Here is a 20,156-nt window from a genome sequence, read left to right as displayed (position 1 = left end):
GGGCGAGAGAGCCAGAGGATTGATTCGCTGCCATTTTGTTTCTGAAGCCTGGAACTAGAATCTTCCAAACCACTTGCTGGTTTTCTCAGTCAGGGTCATCCTAGTTCACATGAAACCACAGCCTGGTTCTTGCCTGGAGTCTGTAACCCTTCCAGCTCCTTCCTCTCCTCGCTCAGCTTGGTGTGTGTGCTGCGCTGGACGGTCTCCTGCCCAGTGCTTGGGGCAGCTCGCGGTGAGAATGAGTGGACGGGCCTGTGGAGTCCTCCTGAGCCTGCTTCGCACTGGATCAGGTGTTGTGTGTACTGTGACTTCCTGCCACCGCCGGCGGCTGGGGAGGCGAGCAGGGCTGGTGGCAACATGGCCACCTGTGGAGTGTAGGGGACGTCGAGTTTCAGAGAGGTTGGGTGCCTGCCCTAGGTCATGGAGCTGCCTGCGGATGGGGCTGTGTGCCACATGGTTCACACACCAGCCTTCGTGCGGCCGGGAACCTGCCCTCCCTCCTCCTGGCAAGGCCGCTTTGACTTGTTAACGTGGTACTGTTTCAGTAGGAGGCTGGGGTATTGCAAGCTGAGTTAGAGCTGTTTAATGGAGCTCTAATTCCTTCCCCCGGGAGGAGGGGCCTGAGGGGCTGGGGGATCCCCCCACCCTTGAGCAGGTGAAGGATTGTCCCCATTAGCAGGTGGAGCCACTGAGACCCAGGGAGGTGCAGCCTAGGTCACAGGAAGGCCAGTGTGGGTTTTTTCAAAGTTTTTCTTGGCCCTCCCTGTGTCTGCTAACATGCATTAACCTTTGCTGTCAGAAACAGGGCCTTACCCTGACTTGAATTCCTTGGTTGCTGGGGGCTCATGGGGCAGGCAGAGCATTTTACAGGTCCTCCTGCAGGTCCTAACATCTCAGCCTTGGGGTGTCTCATGTCCCCTGGACAGGCTGCTGGCCTGTTGCAGTGACCACACCTTTGGTGCAGCCCTGAACAGGAAGCACTGTTTTCCCCTGAGGGGTTCAGAATCAGGAAGTAGTTGTGTCCTTGATCCCTAGGTCCTAAAACACTGGTTGGAACAGGCAGACCGGGGAGACTCCATGTGCACCTGCGGTCCCGTCTCTCCCCTCCTAGTATCCTGGCCCACAGCTAAAGGGGCTGGGCGGGGGAGCAGCTGCTGGGAGTCCCAGCTGAACCAGAGAAAGAGTCCAGGTCTCCCGGGTGCCGCACTCAGAGCCTGTCTACCTGGGGCTGGCGGGTCTTCCGCTTAGGGACCGCCCTGACCTAGAAATCTGACACAGTTACACGTGCTCAGGTAAGGGAATGGGAGGGTTGAGGGAGGGGGCTTTCAGCTCAGATTTGGGTCTTATGCTGCTTGAGCAACTTACTCAGAATTTAAGAGTCTGCATCCCTCGTCTGAAAACGGGGGCTGCAACAAGATTCATGTCTGTGGGCGCCTGTGAGGATGGTGGAAGATGCAGGAAATAGCAAGAGTGCCAAATCTGTGAATGCTTGGGTGTGTAGTGGGCGCTCAGTATACGGGGTTCGTTTCATCAGCACTGACCCAGAGAGGGGAGCCACCTCTGTGGCGAGGTGCTAGCACGTGGGATGGCTGGCCCTCAGACTCTCTTTCTGTCTGCCCTGTGCCCACAGGGCAGGGGCCCAGGCCGCCTACTCTCCTGCGAGCTGCTTGGCATCACCCTAGCAGCTTCCCCACTTCAGCCCCGAGGGATTGGAAGGGCCTTGTGGGTTTCCTTATGTGGGTTTGATTTTCAGAACATGTTTAAGTGTAAAGAGTGAACTGATTTGAAGAATTTTTAGAGTATAAGAAGCGAAGAGTCGGGACTTCCCTGGTGGTCCAGTGGTTAAGACTCTGCACTTCCATTGCAGGGGGCATGGGTTCGATCCCTAGTCAGGGAACTAAGATCCCATAGGCCGTGCAGCGTGGTCCCCCTCCAAAAAAAGCGAAGAGGCCAGGTACCATCAGGCTGAGACTTACCATTAGAGGGTGTGGGCTGCTCCAGAGGCCAGCAGCCAGCGTGACAGCCACCCCGAGCACCTGCCAAGCCCAGAGAAGTGCACAGTGCACGTCCCGTGAATGGCAGTGGCACATCCCGATTTCAGAAGTCACTGTGCATGGAAGTGTCTGAGTGGCCGTCAGCAAGGTGGGAGAGGGTTAAGAGAAGCTGCTTATCCTGCTGGTGTCCCTGGGAGCAGTTGTCTGGGAATCCAAGTTTTCTTGCCCGTGGGCCTGGGGGAAATGGGCAGAGGCGGGTAGAGAGCAGCCCGGGCCCAGTCCTGAATCACTGGGCAGTGAGCAGGAGGTCTGGCCAGGCCCTTTGGTCGCCAGCATTGATTAACTCACTTCAGCTGGCAGGTGGGTTCTCCAGCTTCCTCCCCTGCTGTCCCACATCCTTTACAGATCACACACTCTTCCAGGGGGTGGAGCGTTCCGTGGGGTCTAAACAAGCAGATGTGGCTCCTTGCGAGAGCCTGTGAGCAAGCTCTTCTAACAGGCAGATGCCATCTTGGCACACAGCCCGTTGACTCTCATCCCCACGTCTCCCTTCCCTCCTAGAAACCCTGTGAGCTTAGAGGATCTTCCTGGGAAGTGGGCCAGCGAGCTGGCCATGCAGCCTTGTCTGGTGTGGCTTTCTATACTTAAATCGAAGGAGCAGTTGACGTGCTCTGAGATTATTTATTGTGGCAGTGGTCAGTGGTGGCATTCATAGCTAACAATAACTGCTGTGTGCCAGGCCACTGTTAACTCATTTATATTCATAACAGCCTTATGAAGTAGAGAGATAAGAAAACTGAGATGGAAAGAGGTCCTAGAACTTGTCCCGGGGGTGACATAGCAAGTGGCAGAGGTGGGACGCAAACCCAGATAGTCTGACTTGGCCTCCTCCCACTGTTCCCCTTGTGGACCTGGGTGGGCTCAAGTAGGCTTTCTGGACCTTAGATCTCTAGCTGTGTGTGTCCCTTGGCCCCTCGTGTCCAGCAGCCAGGGGCTGCCCTGCCAGGGGTATATGTGCTGGGAAGGGTGGGGCTGGAGGATGAGGCTGGGGCTGAACTTGTTAAATTTCCTGTCTCTTTTTTTTTTTCCTTCCATTGGACTTTCCTGTCCTACCTGTTACTTTATAGGAAGCACAGCTTTTTGAGGGACAGGGTGTGATATTTTTCCTGCAAAGCCGTTGCCTCAGAAATTTGTCCCCACGCATTCTCTAGCATTCCTCCCTTTGCCACAAGTGGCGTCATGTTCCAGAAATCCCACGGCCATCGGCTCCTTGTCAAGCCCAAACAGGGAAGGGGCTTTCTAAAGTGTCCCTTTCCCCTCTTCCTGCAGCTGCTGCTGTCCAGGGAGGAGCCCTGGGCATGGGCTGGGCTTGCAGGGCATGTGTGTGGGCAGAGGGGTGAGTGGGCAGCTGAGCTGGGGCGTGGGAGGGAGGATGGCCAGCAGGCCGGCGGCCTCGTGCCCTCCCGTCTCTAGGCCTGAGATCTAGTGAGGTCTGCGTGTGGGTTTTTGTTTGTTCTTGGTTTTTTGAGGTAAAATTCATGGAACGTAAAATTAATCACTTTGAAGCATACAGTTCAGGACTTCCCTGGTGGCGCAGTGGTTAAGAATCCGCCTGCCAATGCAGGGGACACAGGTTTGAGCCCTGGTCCGGGAAGATCCCACATGCCACGGAGCAACTAACCCCATGCGCCACAACTGCTGAGCCCGTGCGCCACAACTACTGAAGCCCGCGTGCCTAGAGCCCGTGCGCCACAACAAGAGAGGCCACCACAGTGAGAAACCTGCACACCAAAAGAGTAGTCCCGCTTGCTGCAACAAGAGAAAGCTGGCGTGCAGCAACAAAGACCCAACGCAACCAAAAATAAATAAATAAATGAAGTGTACTGTTCAGTTGCGTTTAGCACATTCACAATGTGCTAAATTCACCAGCAGTCTGTAATTTAACACATCTCATCACCCCAGAAGAACACGCCATTACTATCGAAGAGTCAGGCTCCACTCCCCACCCCCATCCTCAGCAACCACCAATCTGCTTTTCTTCCCTATGGATTTACCTCTTTTGGAAATTTCACCAAAATGGAATCGTAGAAATTGTGGCCCCTTTTGTCTGGCTTTTTGCACCGAGCATGTTTTCAGGGTTCATGTGGTAGCATGAACCTGTGTTCACTGCTTGTTTCTGGCCGAGTATTGCATTATGTGGCATAGCGCATCTTGTTTATCTCTTTGTCTGTAGATGGACCCTTGGGCTGTCCTGCCTTCTGGCTGTTGTGACTAGTGCTGCTGTGAACACCCACATGCACACTTCTGTCTAACCCTCCTTTCAGCTCTTCTAGGTGGAGACCAGGGGAGGAATTGTTGGGTCCTGTGGAATTCTGTTGTGAGCCGCGTTGGGAAGCGGCACATTAAGCCAGACCTCAGCACTGCGGACTGTGGGGTGGGCGGGCAGATACGGCGCTGGGCGGGTGGAGGAGCCTGGGATGGGGACCTGGGGTCTGTGGCAGAGGCGCTGAGCCCGTGTACAGGGCTGGCCGAGCCACCTGGAGCTCTGCTCCCTCCTGAGTATCAGCCTAGCTGCCGAGAAGGAGCTAAGCTGGGGCTTCAGAGTTGTGGGGAAGAGGGCCGAGGGGGCGTGGGAGCTGAAGGCCAGGCCGTGTAGGGAGACACCGGTGCACCCCAGGGTGGTGAGGTACGGAGGAGCTGCTGAGAGCCAGTCTCCGACCGGATCTGGCCTGTTTACTACTTTTTATTTTTACTTTTAGTTTTTGCGTTACGCGGGCCTCTCACTGTTCTGGCCTCTCCCGCTGCAGAGCACAGGCTCCGGACGCGCAGGCCCAGCGGCCATGGCTCACGGGCCCGGTCACTCCGCGGCATGTGGGATCTTCCCAGACCAGGGCACGAACCTGCATCCCCTGCATCAGCAGGCGGACTCTCAACCACTGCGCCACCAGGGAAGCCCCTGTTTACTACTCTTATTACCAGTTTTCAAACTTTATTTCTTTAGCCATGGAGCATGGAGCCCCTTGAAATGGAACGCGGAACTTGCCCATGTGAAGTCCCCGGAGGGGGGAAGGGATGGTTCTCCAGCCGCCTGCCCCACCCCATGGTCTGCAGTGGCCCTGAAGCACTGTTTGAAAACCACTGATTGACTCTAACCCTTGCATTAAAATTTGTTAATAGAATGAAATATTTGATATATACGGAAGAACTTCAGTGGCGTGTGTGTACAGCATAGGTGCAGCCTTCCTGCTGAATGTTCGAGGTGCTGGTGTTTCTGCTGTGTCAGCCTCCCAGATGCTGGGATCCAGGGGAGGGGACCACAAGTAGGTGTTGCCCCGTTGTTGGGCCCAGCCCCCTCTGCAGACTTCCTCTCCATGCAGAGGCTCGCCTCTCGAGAGGAAGGTCTCCCTGCCCAGATGTGTGCAGGAGTCTTCCAGTTCCAGATGGACCTTAAGGCAGCTGCTGGGAGCAAGTCTGGTATGAGATGCGACCCGTTAAGATAGTGCTGTTGAGGAGAAAGGACTCTGTGTGGAGACCTGGAGACAGACCTGAAGGCTTGTGTGTTTGGGCTGACAGAGCCAGCGTGTGAGCAGGGCCCCCGAGAACCAGGAGGGCTGATCTGAGGACGGGCTGGGCTGGGGGTGGGGCGGCTGGCTAGGTCAGTGGTTCCCAGAGTTGTTGTTTTTGGGCCCCTTTATGCTTTTGATTACTGAGGTCTTCAAAGGGCTTTTGTTTATGTCGGTTACATCCAATGGTATTTAACTGTATGAGAAATTAAAACGAGACATTTTAAAAATTTTATTAATTCATTAAAAAATAAAATAAACTTGTTACATGTTCACATAAATAACAGGTATATTCTGAAAAATAACTTTCCCAAAACAAAAAAAGTTTTGTTTAGAAGAGTCGCATCATTTTACCTTTGCAGATCTCTGTACCGTCTATCTTAATGGAAGACAGTTGGATTCTCATATCTTTTGCACATGATCTGTTGTGATATCCTGTCGTGTAGCCTCTGGAAAAGCCTATATGCTAGTGAAAGAATGAGTGCAAAAAGGGCAAATGATGACTTAGTATTTTTGTAAAAATAGTTTTGGCTCATGGACCCCTTAAAAGGGTCTCAGGGCGCCCTTAAAAGGGCCATCCCTTTGAGGACCACTGGTCTGGCTCAAGCTGGGCCATTTGCTTGAAGGCCCCGAATGCCCCATGGGAGCGGCAGTGAGGACGTCTGTCAGGACGGGCAGAGCCCCAGGCGGTGCTCAGAGTGCTGGGGTGGGTAGAGGATGGAGCGGGAGGCATAAGCAGCCACCCTTGCCTCCTGCTGCCAAGGGCTGTCCGTGGAATAAATAAAGTGTGGGTAAGGCACACGGCATGTGGTGGGGACTCAACGTGACACACAGGGAATGTTTATTCTGAGGCTTGGCGAAGTTGTTTTGCTGTCACATCTCCCCACTAGGCTCTGCAGCTCTCAGGAGGGAGGGTGGAGATGACCGGAGGTTTTAGGATGGAGCCTGCAGTGCTGGGGCTGGTGCCACCGTGATGTGTGGCGTGAGAGGTGGCTGAGGACTGCGGAGCAGGGCAGGCAGTCCTCCTTGGGCTCTGCCGCTGGTTTGCTCGGCAGCCAGAAGGCAAGGTGACCTCACTCTTTTCCCCTAGTGCTGCTTGACACATTCCGAGACCCTGGAGGCACAGCGTTGGGGCTTGGGTGGGAAGTCAGGGTGGAGAGGGAGATTAGGATTCCTCGCTCTTGGAGTGACGGTCAGTCGAGTCCTGCGCTCTTGAAGCATGTTGGCGGGAAGGGGATTCATGAGAGTCTCGGAGGCCCCCAGAGGTCTCAGGTGACACAATAGGGATTTTTAAATTCTATTTTGGGGGAAGAAGCTTGGATCAACCCTCAGGATTTTCCTTGGAGGAGGAAAATTACCTCTTCTGTTTGGGGTTAAAGTGCTCCTTAGCCGGGTCCTGCCCCTTGGATTTGGTAGCTGGCAGGAATTTAGTTGTCTTTCTTTAAAAAAAATTTTTGGCTGCACCTCACGACATGTGGGATCTTAGTTCCCCAACCAGGGATTGAACCCGCACCCCCTGCAGTGGAAGCACTGGAAGCGTGGAGTCTTAACTACTGGACACTCAGGGAAGTCCCGGAATTTCAGCATCTTTAATGTTAGATGAGAAGATATCCCCATAGACTTAGACCTTTTAGTTATACCACAGTTTCTGCTGTGACTATATCGTATGGCCTCTGTTAAAGAAATATTTCTTTGCCCCTCCCTTCTTGTGCACTGGTTGCCCCGCCCTGTCCAGCCCGTGTGTGGCCGGCACGTGGAGGCTTCCAGCTTGAGCTTGATCTGAGCACTTGGGGCTGCTGCCCCCCAGTCTGCTTTCAGGGAGCCTCTCAGGACTCCCTTGCAGCACCCCATTCAACCCTTTTCCCTTTGCAGCTTTTGAAGAGCTGATTGTTCAGACTTCACATGACATGTGGTGTTTACCTCTTTGGTCTCTCCTAAAGGAGTTTTAACAACAGTCACCAAACTTGGATATGAATGTTCACAGCCACCAAAAGGGGGAAACAACCCCACTGTCATCAATAAACAGATGTGGTCCATCCACACAATGGAATATTACTTGGCCATGAAAAGGAGTGTGGTACAACCAACAACTACAGCATGGATGACCGTCGAAAACATCCGCTCAGTGGGAGAAGCCAGACACAAAAGACCATGTGTTATCTGATTCCATTCATGTGAAGCGTCCAGACTAGGCAAATCTGTAGAGACATAAAGCAGATTAGTGGTTGCTGGGGACTGGAGCGGGGAGTGTGTGGGGAATGATAGCTAAAGTATACAGGGCTTCTTTTTGGGATAGATTTGATTATGGTGGTGGATGCACTACAAACCATTGACTTGTACACTTTTAAATGGGTGAGTTGTATGGTATGTGAATTATATCTCAAAAAAGTAAGTTATTACAAAAATACACCAAAACAGTTATTACCCGCACCGCCCCCCCCCCGTTTTTGGTTTGTGCTTATAATTCATATTTTTTTAAAAAATTTATTTATTTTTGGTTGCGTTGGGTTTTCGTTGCTGCCTGTGGGCTTTCTCTAGTTGTGGTGAGCAGGGGCTACTCTTTGTTGCAGTGCGCAGGCTTCTCATTGCAGCAGCTTCTCTTGCTGTGGAGCACGGGCTCTAGGTGCGCGGGCTCAGTAGGTGTGGCTCGCGGGCTCTAGAGTGCAGGCTCAGTAGTTGTGGCGTACGGGCTTCGTTGCTCCGTGGCATGTGGGATCTTCCCGGACCAGGGCTTGAACCCGTGTCCCCTGCATTGGCAGGTGGATTTTTCTTTTTTTTAATATTTTATTTATTTATTTGGTTGCTCCGGGTCTTAGCTGCAGCAGGCAGGCTCCTTAGTTGTGACATGCAAACTCTTAGTTGCAGCATGCACGTGGGATCTAGTTCCCTGACCAGGGATCAAACCCTGGGCCCCCTGCACTGGGAGTGTGGAGTCTTATACACTGCGCCACCAGGGAAGTCCCGGCAGGTGGATTCTTAACCACTGCACCACCAGGGAAGTCCCTGTAATTCACATTTTGCCAAACCTTTATTTGACATCTTTGTTTCCTGTCTTTTTGTCATTTTTGGTTTGACATCTGCTACCCATGAGTAGCTAACACCTCAGATTCTACCTCCATCCTGCGCTCTGTCCTGGTTACCCCAGGCCCCCAGGAGCATGCTGGATGGGCATGGTGTTGGCCTCGCCCTCTTACACCCACGTGTGCGTGTCTGTGCATGCACAGCTTGGGGCTCAGCCGTGGTCAAGTGCGTGGCAGCAGCGTGGACGTGTTCTGTGCTGAAAGCAACTGGCCATCAGATAACTGTATTTGGAGTTCGGTTCATTGTTTCACCAAGTATTTATGGTCTTTGTCTCCACCCAGTGCTACTTCTGATTTGGCTGAAGGGTGGGACTTTATCTCGAGGTTTAGAGCTCTGGAGGAGGGGGCCCCCAAAGACACTGGGCCTTATGGTATTTTGGGGGTGTGCCCTCTCCCCTTGGAACCCCGCGCCATAACATGCTGCCGGGTGGGCGGCATGAGGCAGTGTGTGAGGCTTGGCGGCCTCTGGAGGGAAGGGTGGGCCTCTGCACATGCCAGCCGGCCTCCCTGTCGCATGTCCCCTGACCTCCATTTCTGAGGTTGCCTTTGCTCGCTCCTCACGGAGGTCTCTCCCAGATCCCTCCTTGTGCTCCCTGGTGCTGAGTTCCTTACCCTTAGCTCCAGTTTTTGTGTCTTTGTCTCGTTGTGGGTATTCTCAGTGGCTTTGTTGTCTTGGCATCCTGACATTTGACAGCAAAGATGGGTAAACTGCATTTCTTGTAAGTTTCTTTCTTCTGGGCCACATGTCCTTGTGTAATTAGTAGGCTCCCTACTCATTCCCCAAAGTATCCCAGTTTGGATGATAAATGTACAGGGTTACTCTACATTTGAGGCTCTACTTTCTCTGGGTGGAGGTGGGAGCCTGTGCTCACACTTACGTCTTTCATCCACAGGTACGAAAGACTCCTCCTTCTGGAGAAGAGCCCCATGGTCTCTGTCCACTCCCCAAATGCCTTCACAGCCCGTAGTGCCTGGCCAAGCTGGGTGGGCGGCTTCATGAAGGGTGGTTTGTGGAGGTTCATCCTCTAGTGAACTCCTTACGGGGACCATGCATTGGCACTACACACAGGCCCCAGGCCTCAGCTGCAGGGATGTCTAGGGGAGGCCCTGAGTGAGGTGCTGGTCAGGACTAGACCCCCAAGGAGAGTCACCCACTTGGGAACGTGCATCCTGCTGGGATAGTACCAGCCTTTACTTTTGGGAGTGGCTCACTGATGGGCGGTGTCGAGAGGTTAAAGGCAAGATATGGGGCCAGGTGGCCTTGACTCACACCTGCTTAGACACTGTGGTTTCCTTGTATGTGAAATGGAAGAGTGGCACAGGGTACATGATGTGAAGTGCCTGGAGCAGTGACTCGCCTCGTAAGCCGTGAGCGTGAGCGTTGGCTGTGGTGACAGTGGGGACAGCTGTGACTAACAGAGCAAACCGATGGGCATTTCAAGCAGACTTCCCACGTGCTCACTCAGAGGGAACGTGTTTCTTCAGGGCCACATACCTGATGCTTTCCTTTCTCGGAAGCTGGGCTTCGCCCTAGGCCCTGATGGCATTGAGTTGCATACGGTGGCTGCCCCACGATCGTGCGTATCTTCGCAGCAGCTGACGGTCCTCTCCTGACTTTCAGAGGCAGATGACAGGCCCTGGGCGCTCGTGCTGGCAGGTGGTGCCCACGTGGAGGAATGTAGTTTGGGTCTAGAACTGAATGTCTGTAAAGCAATAGGACAGTATTCTCCAGGGCTTGATTGAGACACCTTGGATGAGGCTTAGAGACGAGTTCCAACACAGTTTGGTCCACGTGGCATTGGGAGGAGAAGCCTGGTGTGGCCTCTTGAGGGATCTGCAGTGATGGCTGACGCTGGTTGGCCCTGACGGGTTTGTCCTAAAAGAGAAGCCCCACGTTCCTGGGGTCTTGGCCCTACTGGCCTGTAGAGGTGTGTGCTAACCCAGGTGTGGGTCAGGCAGGTGGGCACAAGCTCCGCTGACAGGCCTCCCTCTGCGGTGTGCTTGGATGAAGTGGTCTTTGGGTGGCCAGGACACAGCGAGGTTTTGGCGGGGGCAAGGCCTCCGACTGACTTGGACATTTGCTCACATTTCCTTTTACTGACTTAACATCTACACATCCCAGAAGAGACAGGCAACCTTGGAATCTCCCATGATTTACAAGCTTGTAAAGATGGCCAGACGGCTGCTACCCAGGCATCGTTTCTCCTTTTGGAATTGAAATGCAGAAAATATTATACATCCTGTTTGCTATGAGTGTGGAAGCGTTTCCACAGAAACTCTTTTGTGGAAAAGAAGGTCAAGGAACCAACCTCAAAACCACAGAAGATATATTAGCTGCAATTTACACACCTTCTGCCCATAGATCTTTCAGTGAATCTTCTACCAAAGGGCCATTTGCCCTCACCTCATGCTTGAGTGCAGCTCCTCAACCCCCCACATCGGGCCCAGAGAAATCTTTGCCCCAGGAATCTCCCCGAAGCTGGGATACTGGCCCCCATAGGTATGGATCCTTCTTCAAGGCTGCTTGGAGATTGTTCTTCTTGAAGAACTTTCATGGGGATGGTCATTGTGCTTGGAGGTTATATGTTCAGGCTTGTGTGCGGGAGCCTGTGTGGGGTTTGCATGCTTTGCCCCTCCCCTCAGAGTCAGGAGTCCTGGGGTCCATCTGGACTGGCCTTGAATACTCTACAGTCTTACCCTTCACACTTGGGATTCATTCCCCTGAGCACTGCTGGCCTCTACACACCAGCTGTGTGCATGGGCCTGAGTAGATGCTGGGATTTATGTCCCTGACTCTCAGGCATTGATTGTTTAGTGACTCAGTGTGTGTTTGTGTCTGATGTCATTTAAAAATTTTTTAATGGCAAGGATATATATATTTTCCTTTTATTGTAGATGTTGAAACTGAGATTCACAGCCGTAGCGTCTTGTTCTGGGCTACACAGTGATGAAGTCAAGGAACCAGGACTTGAACTTGGGCCTCCTGGCTCCCAGGCCGGGGTCTTTACACTGACTACCCAGAACTGTTAGGTCATGTTGGTGGAGAGTGCAGTACAGGGGTTCCCTAACCTCATCTTCTGCTGGGAATGATCAAGGCTGTATCAGAAGGCGTGCATGCATGGGCAGTCAAACATCTTCCCTTCCTTTTAAAAAATAATATCTAGGGGTTTCCCTGGTGGTGCAGCGGTTAAGAATCTGCCTGCCAATGCAGGAGACATGGGTTTGAGCCCTGGTCTGGGAAGATCCCACATGCTGCTGAGCAACTGAGCCCGTGCACCACAACTATTGAGCCTGTGCTCTAGAGCCCGCGAGCCACAACTTACTGAAGCCCGCGCACCCTAGAGCCGGTGCTCTGCAACAAGAGACGCTACCACTGTGAGAAGACCGTGCACTGCAACAAAGAGTAGCCCCCGCTCGCTGCAACTAGAGAAAGCCCGCGCACAGCAACGAAGACCCAACGCAGCCAAAAATAACTAAAATAAATAAATTAATTAATTAAAACAAAAAATCTGGTAAGTGCTATATAGTAGCATTAGTTTACAAAAAATGATGTTAAGTAAACAAACAAAAACCCCCAAGAGTTGTTCATGATCCCAACAGTGAACACAATAGCTGTTTTCTTGTTGACTCCCAATCTTACTCAGTCCTGCTGTATTTTTAAATCATAGGCCACATTTTCACATCCTGCCTTGGTTCCCTGAAGGAGACATCCCTGGTCCCCTTCACTAGACTGAATGCCCCTTGGGGACTATATGTGTTTCATGTTTTTATCTCTGATACCTTGAGTGATTGCAGCTTCCGAGCAGCTTGTGGGGAAATTCTGCTGAACACTTCCAGAGGGCTCTGATCACCCAGGAGGCAGAGAGAAGCCCCCAGCTCTGGGTGGGGAGCACTGACTTGATGGGAGTCCTGTGGGTTCATACTCTAGAGGGTTTCTTGACTTCCTCATAGTTATCTATAATTAATTAATTATAACTGATTGCTGTGTAATATTTTAGAGAGTTGATAGATCAGCATTCATTTAGCCATTGACTTGTTGGACAGCAAGTTGCTCCCAAGTCGTGAGTGGAGCTGTTTGTTGCTCTGTGTTATTTCTTTAGACTCCATTTCTGGCTGGTGGGATTCCTGGGGGCAGGAGCATGGAAATACCATGGTTCTTGCCACATGTGGCCGCGTGGCTGCTCCCCGAGAGTGCTGGCTTCCCTGTGGTGTTTCTGCCTTTTGTCGAGGCCAGCGTGGCGCACACGGTGTTGGTTGGGGATTGGATTCAGGAAAGGGAGAGACGGTTGGAGGTCAGCCTGTCTGCGTGCTCCTCAGCGTGCTGGTTTGTCCCTTAGTGTCGGGGGTGGACCGGTTCCTCCCGGTGACCGGGCTCTGAGTGTGGAAGGCAGAGGTGTGGCCCGGGCTCACCCAGCCTTGGCCAGGAGCCCTCACAGCAGCACCCAGAGAACAAGTAGGGAGCAGTTGGATGACGCATCAGTGTGTCCACTGACTCATCCCGATCACTCGGCCCTGCTTTGCACTGGGCACCTCGCTGGGCGAAGGTGTGGAAACGGGAGGGATGGAGATGGCGCGGGGCTGGGAGATGGGTCTTAGGGGCGAGCAGACCGTTGCCAGCAGGATGTGGTGAAGAGCCCTCCACGCAGAGAACTGCTGTGCAAAGCCCAGAGGCCTGAGGTGGTTTTCTTTCCACGGGGAGGTGTAAGTGTAAGAGCAGCTCAGCAGGAGGAGCCCCAGGAAGTTCTCAGTAAGCATCTGGCTTTGGGTTGGTTACTGTACTTGAAAGGGGCTTGCGTTTTAAAAATATATATATATTTATTTATTTATTAATTATTTGGCTTCATCGGGTCTTATTTGTGGCAGGCAGGATCTTCGTTGCAGCATGCGGGGATTCTCTTTAGTTGTGCTGCGTGGGCTCAGTAGTTGCAGTGCTGAGGCTCTCTAGTTGTGGCACATGGGCTCTAGAGTGCACGGGCTTAGCTGTCCCGCAGCATGTGGGATCATAGTTCCCTGACCAGGGGTCAGACCCGTGTCCCCTGCATTGGAAGGCGGATTCTTAACCACTGGACCACCAGGGAAGACCCAGGCGTGGGATTTTTTCTTTTTTTATTTAATATTTATTTATTTATTTAGGTTGCATTGGGTCTTAGTTGCGGCAGGCAGGCTCCTTAGTTGTGGTTCGCTGGCTCCTTGGTTGCGGCACATGGGCTCCTTAGTTGCGGCTCAGCAGCTCCTTATTGTGGCATGTGAACTCTTAGTTGTGGCATGCATGTGGGATCTAGTTCCCTGACCAGGGACTGAACCCATGCCCCCTGCATTGGGAGAGCGGAGTCTTATCCACTGGACTACCAGGGAAGCCCCCTGGGCATGGGATTTTGAGGGGACCTGCACAGGGGACAGGGAATTACCCTAGTCCGTGGAGTAGAGGTGTTTGTGTCGGGGGGTCAGCTTTGGAAGTGAGGGGCCCCAGTCCATAGAGCGCCTTTAGGATGATGGGGTGTTAGCAGGGGGTCGGAAGGTGGTACCCACATTTCTGCAGGGATAGTTTTGGGTGCTCCCTCTATGTTGCCATACTGTGTGGCGTGTCTGACTGCCTTTCTCAATGCCCTGTGCACTCTGAGGGCGGGTGAATCTGAGGGGACAGAAAACTGAGCTTCACCGCCTGGCAGAAATCTGTCACTGATGTCTGCTCTCTTTGAGCCTCAGATGGGCACGGTGAAACTGAGAGACGAGCATGTAATGTTCTGGACGCCTTGGAGCTGGTTGTGATTGGGCAGCTGTGTGCAGAGGCCTGGATGTGTCTGGGAGGCATCCGTGTGGCAGCTTGACCACGCTGTATAAAGCCAGCCAGGGTGTTTGCTCCTTCACCTGCCTGCAGCCCGCCCACTTGGCCTGAGTCGAGACATCAGGCTGTCCTTGATGCAACGCAGATCTGCCTGAGGAGGGTGGCGAGGGGGAAAGGGGCTGAAGAATCTCGCCATGGTCAAGTCCACAGGCCTCAGAGAAGGTGTATGCATGTGTGCCTGTGGCCTCAGGAGAAGCTGGTGGAAAGGCCAGTGGAGCTCATGCAGCACAGCTGAGGGCCATGCAGGACCGCCTTGCCTGGGCATGACCCCTCTGGACTGCAGAGGCTTTTGTGGCTGGAGCCTCTGTGCTCTGGGGCTGCGATGGGTCCCCTTCCAGGGGTAAACGCTCATATGTGGGTGCAGGGAGTATTCTGAAGTAACAGGTTTTTTTTGTTCGTTTGAATTTTATTATATTTATTTTTTATACAGCAGGTTCTTATTAGTTATCTGTTTTATACATATTAGCATATATATGTCAATCCCAGTCTCCAGTTCATTCCCCCCGCACACACTTTCCTCCCTTGGTGTCCATACATTTGTTCTCTGCATCTGTGTCTCAATTTCTGCCTTGCAAAACGGTTCATCTGTACCATTTTTCTAGATTCCCCATATATGTGTTAATATACGATATTTGTTTCTCTCTTTCAGACTTACTTCACTCTGTATGACAGTCTCTAGGTCCATCCACGTCTCTACGAATGACCCAATTTCATTCCTTTTTATGGCTAATATTCCACTGTATACATGTACCACATCTTCTTTATCCATTCGTCTGTCGATGGGCATTTAGGTTGCTTCCATGACCTGGCTACTGTAAATAGTGCTGCAGTGAACATTGGGGTGCATGTGTCTTTTTGAATTATGATTTTCTCTGGATATATGCCCTGTAGTGGGATTGCTGGGTCATATGGTAATTCTATTTTTAGTTTTTTAAGGAACCTCCATAGTGTTCTCCATAGTAGCTGTATCAATTTACATTCCCACCAACAGTGCAAGAGGGTTCCCTTTTCTCCACATCCTCTCCAGCATTTGTTGTTTGTAGATTTTTAAAAAAATATATATTTTTAAAATTTAGTTGTTTTATTTATTTATTTTTGGCTGCATTGGATCTTCGTTGTGGTACATGGGCTTCTCATTGCAGTGGCTTCTCTTGTTGCAGAGCATGGGCTGTAGGCACACGGGCTTCAGTAGTTGTGGTGCATGGGCTTCAGTAGTTGTGGCTCGTGGGCTCTAGAGCACAGGCTCAGTAGTTGTGGCGCACGGGCTTAGTTGCTCCGCGACATGTGGGATCTTCCCCGACCAGGGCTCGAACCTGTGTTCCCTGCATTGATTGGCAGGCGGATTCTTAACCACTGCGCCACCAGGGAAGCCCTGTAGACTGTTTTTAAATTAAACTTTTCATTTTGAGATAATTGTAGTTTTGCATGCAGTTGTAAGATACAATCCAGAGAGATCCTGTGTACTCTTTCCCCAGTTTTCCCCAGTGGTAACATCTTGTAAAATTACAGCACAATGTCACAGTCAGCAGGATCTCAACATCCCTGCAGTCAAGATGCAGGATGCTTGCACCCCCGCAGGGTCCCTCACAACCACACGTCCTGCACCTCCTACCCTTGTTGCCTCCTTAACTCCTGGCAGCCGCAAATCTGTTCTCCATTTCTAGAAATTCCACATTTCAAGGATGCTATATCCGTGGAATCATACATCATGTAACCTTTCAAGGATTGACTTTTTTCACTCATCCTAATTCTCTGGAGATTCATCCAGGTTGTGTGCATCACCAGTTGTTTCCTTTTTATTGCTTACTAGTATTCCAGGGTGTACACGGCTTAACCACTCATTCGCTGAAGGACATCTGCATTGCTTCCAGGGTTTTTTTTGGCCTTTACAGATAAAAATGCAGTAGCCACTCATGTACAGTTTTTGTGTGAGTGTAAGCTTTTATTTCTCTGTAATAAATGCCCAGGAATGCGGTTCCTGGATTATGTTGTAGTCGCATGTTTAGTGTTTAAAGAACCTGCTAAACTGTTTTTCAGAGTGGCTGTACCATTTTATATTCCCTCCAACAACATACGAGTTTCTTCACATCCTTGTCAGCATTTGGTGTTGTCACCATTTTTTTTTTTTCTTTTGCGGTACGCAGGCCTCTCACTGTTGTGGCCTCTCCCGTTGCGGAGCGCAGGCTCTGGATGTGCAGGCTCAGCAGCCATGGCTCGTGGGCCCAGCCGCTCTGCGGCATGTGGGATCTTCTCGGACCGGGGCACGAACCCGTGTCCCCTGCATCGGCAGACGGACTCTCAACCCCTGCGCCACCAGGGAAGCCCCGTTGTCACCATTTTTAATTTTAGTCATTCTGATAGGTGTGTAGTAGTATCTCATTTTTTAAAAAAAATAAATTTATTTATTTATTTTTGGCTGCGTTGGGTCTTTGTTGCTGCGTGTGGGCCTTCTCTAGTTGTGGCGAGCGGGGGCTGCTCTTCATTGAGGTGCGCAGGCAGAGCACGGGCTCTAGGCGCGTGGGCTTCAGTAGTTGTGGCTCGTGAACTCTAGAGCGCAGGCTCAGTAGTTGTGGTGCACGGGCTTAGTTGCTCTGCGGCATGTGGGATTTTCCTGGACCAGGGCTTGAACCCGTGTACCCTGCATTGGCAGGCGGATTCTTAACCACTGCACCACCAGGGAAGTCCCTCTCATGTGGTTTTAATTTGCATTTCCCTAATAGCTAATGATGTTGAACATCTTTTCATGTATTTATTTGCCGTATGTATATCTTCTGTGAAATAGCTTTTCATGTCTTTTGCCCATGTTCTAACTGGGTTGTTTGGTTTTTTTTATTATTGAGTTTTGAGAGGTCTTTATATATTCTAGATACTAATCCTTTGTTAGATATGTGGTTTGCAAATATTTTATCCCACTCTTATTTTTTCACCCTCCTAGTAGGGCCTTTTGTAAAACAAATATTTTAAATTTTAATGTGGTCCAAATTGCCAATTTAAGTGTGTGCTCCATTTTGAGTTAATTTTTGTGTAGGATTGAGCTTTATTTATTTTTTGCCTATGGATGTCCAGTTGCTACAGTACCATTTGTTGAAAGACTGTCACTCCTCCCCTGAAATTTTTAGCACCTTCGTTTTTTTTTTGTGGGGGGTGCCTCGCCGTGCAGCACGTGGGATCTCAGTTCCTCAACCAGGGATCAACCTGTGCCCCTGCAGTGGACGCATGGAGTATCTTTTTAAAAAAATATATTTATTTTTTTATTTGGTTGCACCAGGTCTTAGTTGTGGCATGCAGGATCTAGTTCCCTGACCAGGGATTGAACCTGGGCCCCCTGCATTGGGAGTGCGGAGTCTTAACCACTGGACCACCAGGGAAGTCCCTTTTAGCACCTTTGTTCAAAGTTAAATTGGGCACATTTGTGTGGGTCTGTTTCTGGGTTTTCCAGTCTGTTCCATTAATCTATGTGTCTAACTTTCCATTAATACCACAGCTTTGATTACTGTGGATATATAATAAATCTTATAATCAGATAGATGGATTCCTCCCTCTGTCTTCTTCTTTTTAATTAAACATAGTTCCTTTGCCTTTCCATATAAATTTTAGAATAATCTTGTCTATATCTGCAAAAAAGTCTTTGTGAGCTTTTGTTAGGAATTGAATTAAGCTTATATATCAGTTTGGGGACTATTGACAATTTAGAATCTTCCAGTCTATGAACACAATATGTCTCTCCCATTTATTTATGTCTTCTTTGATTTTTCATCAGCATTGTGTAGTTTTCAGCATGCAGTTCCTGTACATGTTTTGTTAGATTTACACCTAAGTATTTCATTTTTTTTAACAATTGCAAGTGGTATTTTATTTTTAATTTTGGTGTCCACATATTCATTACTAATACGTAGAAATACAGTTGATTTTCATATACCGATCTTATATACTATAACCTGTTGAACTCACTAGTTCTAGGAGTTCTTTTTTTAAAATAGATTCCTTGTGATTTTCTACATAGACAGTTGTGTCATCTGTAAATACTTTATTTCTTCTTCCCAATCTGTGTCTTTTATTTCCTTTACTTGCCTTATTGCACTGGCTAGATAGTCTAGCACTATGTTGAATAAGAGGTCTAAGAATGGACAACATTGCCTAGTTTCTGATCTTAGAGGGGAAGCATTTAGTCTTTCACCATTATGTATAATGTCAGCTCTAGGTTTTTTGTAGATGCTCTTTGTCAGTTGAGGAAGTTCCCTTCTATTTCTACTTTTCTGAGGGGTTTTGTTGTTGTTCATGTTTTTTAAATGAATGGGTGTTGAATTTTGTCAAATGCTTTTTCTGCATTAATTGATGTGACCACAGAATTTTTCTTCTTTAGCCTGTTATTATGGTGGATAACACTGATTGATTTTTAAATAGTAAACCAGCCTTGCATCCCTGGAATAAACCCCACTTGGTCATGGTGTATAATGCTTTAAATATATTGCGGACTTCTATTTGCTAATTCTTTGTTGATTTTTGCATCTATATTCATGAGGGATATTGGTCCATAGTTGTTCTTTTTTGTCCCCTTTTTTGGTATCGTGTCTGATTGTGATATCTAGTTAATACTGTCTTCATAAAATGAATTGGGAAGTGTTTCTTACTTTTTCTTTTTCTAGAAAAGACTGTGTAGAATTGGTGTTAATTCTTCTTTAGACATTTGGTAGAATTCTCCAATGAAACCCTCTGAGCCTGGAGATTTCTTTTTTGGGGAATTTTTAAATTACATACTTAGTTTCTTTAATAGTTATAGGGTCATTCAGATTGTCTATGTTTTTTGAGAAGTTGGTCCGTTTCATCTAAGTTGTCAAGTTAAAGTTTGTAGAATTGTTTGTAATAGTCCTTCGTTATCTTTTTTTTTTTTTTAAATAAATTTATTTATTTATTTTTGGCTGCATTGGGTCTTCATTGCTACACGAGGGTTTTCTCTAGTTGGGGCAAGTGGGTGCTACTCTTCGTTGTGGTGTGCGGGCTTCTCACTGCGGTGACTTCTCTTGTTGCAGAGCATGGGCTCTAGGCACATGGGCTTCAGTAGTTGTGGCACATGGGCTCAGTAGTTGTGGCTTATGGGTTCTCGCGCGCAGGCTCAGTAGTAGTGGCGCATGGGCTTAGTTGCTCTGTGGTATCTTCCTGGACCAGGGCTCGAACCCATGTCCCCTGCATTGGCAGGCGGATTCTTAACCACTGTGCCACCAGGGAAACCCCTCTTTGATTTTTATTTCTCTTCCTGCTTGATCTTTTGGGGTTTTTTTAGAATTTCTTTTTTTTTTTACGATAAATTTCAAGATTTATCTATGGTGATTTTTTCAGTGTAGATTTTTTTTAGTGGCTGCTCTAGGAGTTTCATTGTATATGCATAACTTACACGCTCTGTTGGTGGTGTCATTTTACCAGTTCAAGTAAAGGGAGTACCTCCCTTTACCTCCTTTTACCATTCCCTATGTAAGTGTCTTAAATATTTCCTCTACATGATTCAGAACCACATTAGATAGTGTTATAATTTTTGCTTTGTTCATCAAGCATAATCTAGAAAACTCAAGGAAGGCCTGGTTACAGGTAGTTTTGCTTACTCAGGTTTCCTTCTTTTATCATTTCCTTTCTGTTTAGAGAACTTCCTGTAACCATTTTGTAAATGTAGGTCTGCTAA

General features: G+C 49.5%; 1 protein-coding gene and 1 non-coding gene across 12 annotated transcripts in view; one reads left to right on the top strand and one right to left on the bottom strand.

The window, feature by feature from the left end:
• The window catches only part of MPRIP (myosin phosphatase Rho interacting protein), a 133,207-nt gene that overhangs the window by 7,193 nt on the left and 105,858 nt on the right, over window positions 1-20,156 (top strand). The gene's annotated exons all lie outside the window — the stretch shown is intronic.
• TRNAG-CCC (transfer RNA glycine (anticodon CCC)) lies at window positions 17,778-17,850 on the bottom strand. Its single transcript has one exon. It is a non-coding gene; the product is annotated as a tRNA-Gly (tRNA).

Source organism: Globicephala melas, chromosome 20 (genome assembly GCF_963455315.2).
Source record: "Globicephala melas chromosome 20, mGloMel1.2, whole genome shotgun sequence".
Classification (NCBI taxonomy): domain Eukaryota; kingdom Metazoa; phylum Chordata; class Mammalia; order Artiodactyla; family Delphinidae; genus Globicephala; species Globicephala melas.
This window is presented reverse-complemented; position numbering and strand designations above follow the sequence as displayed.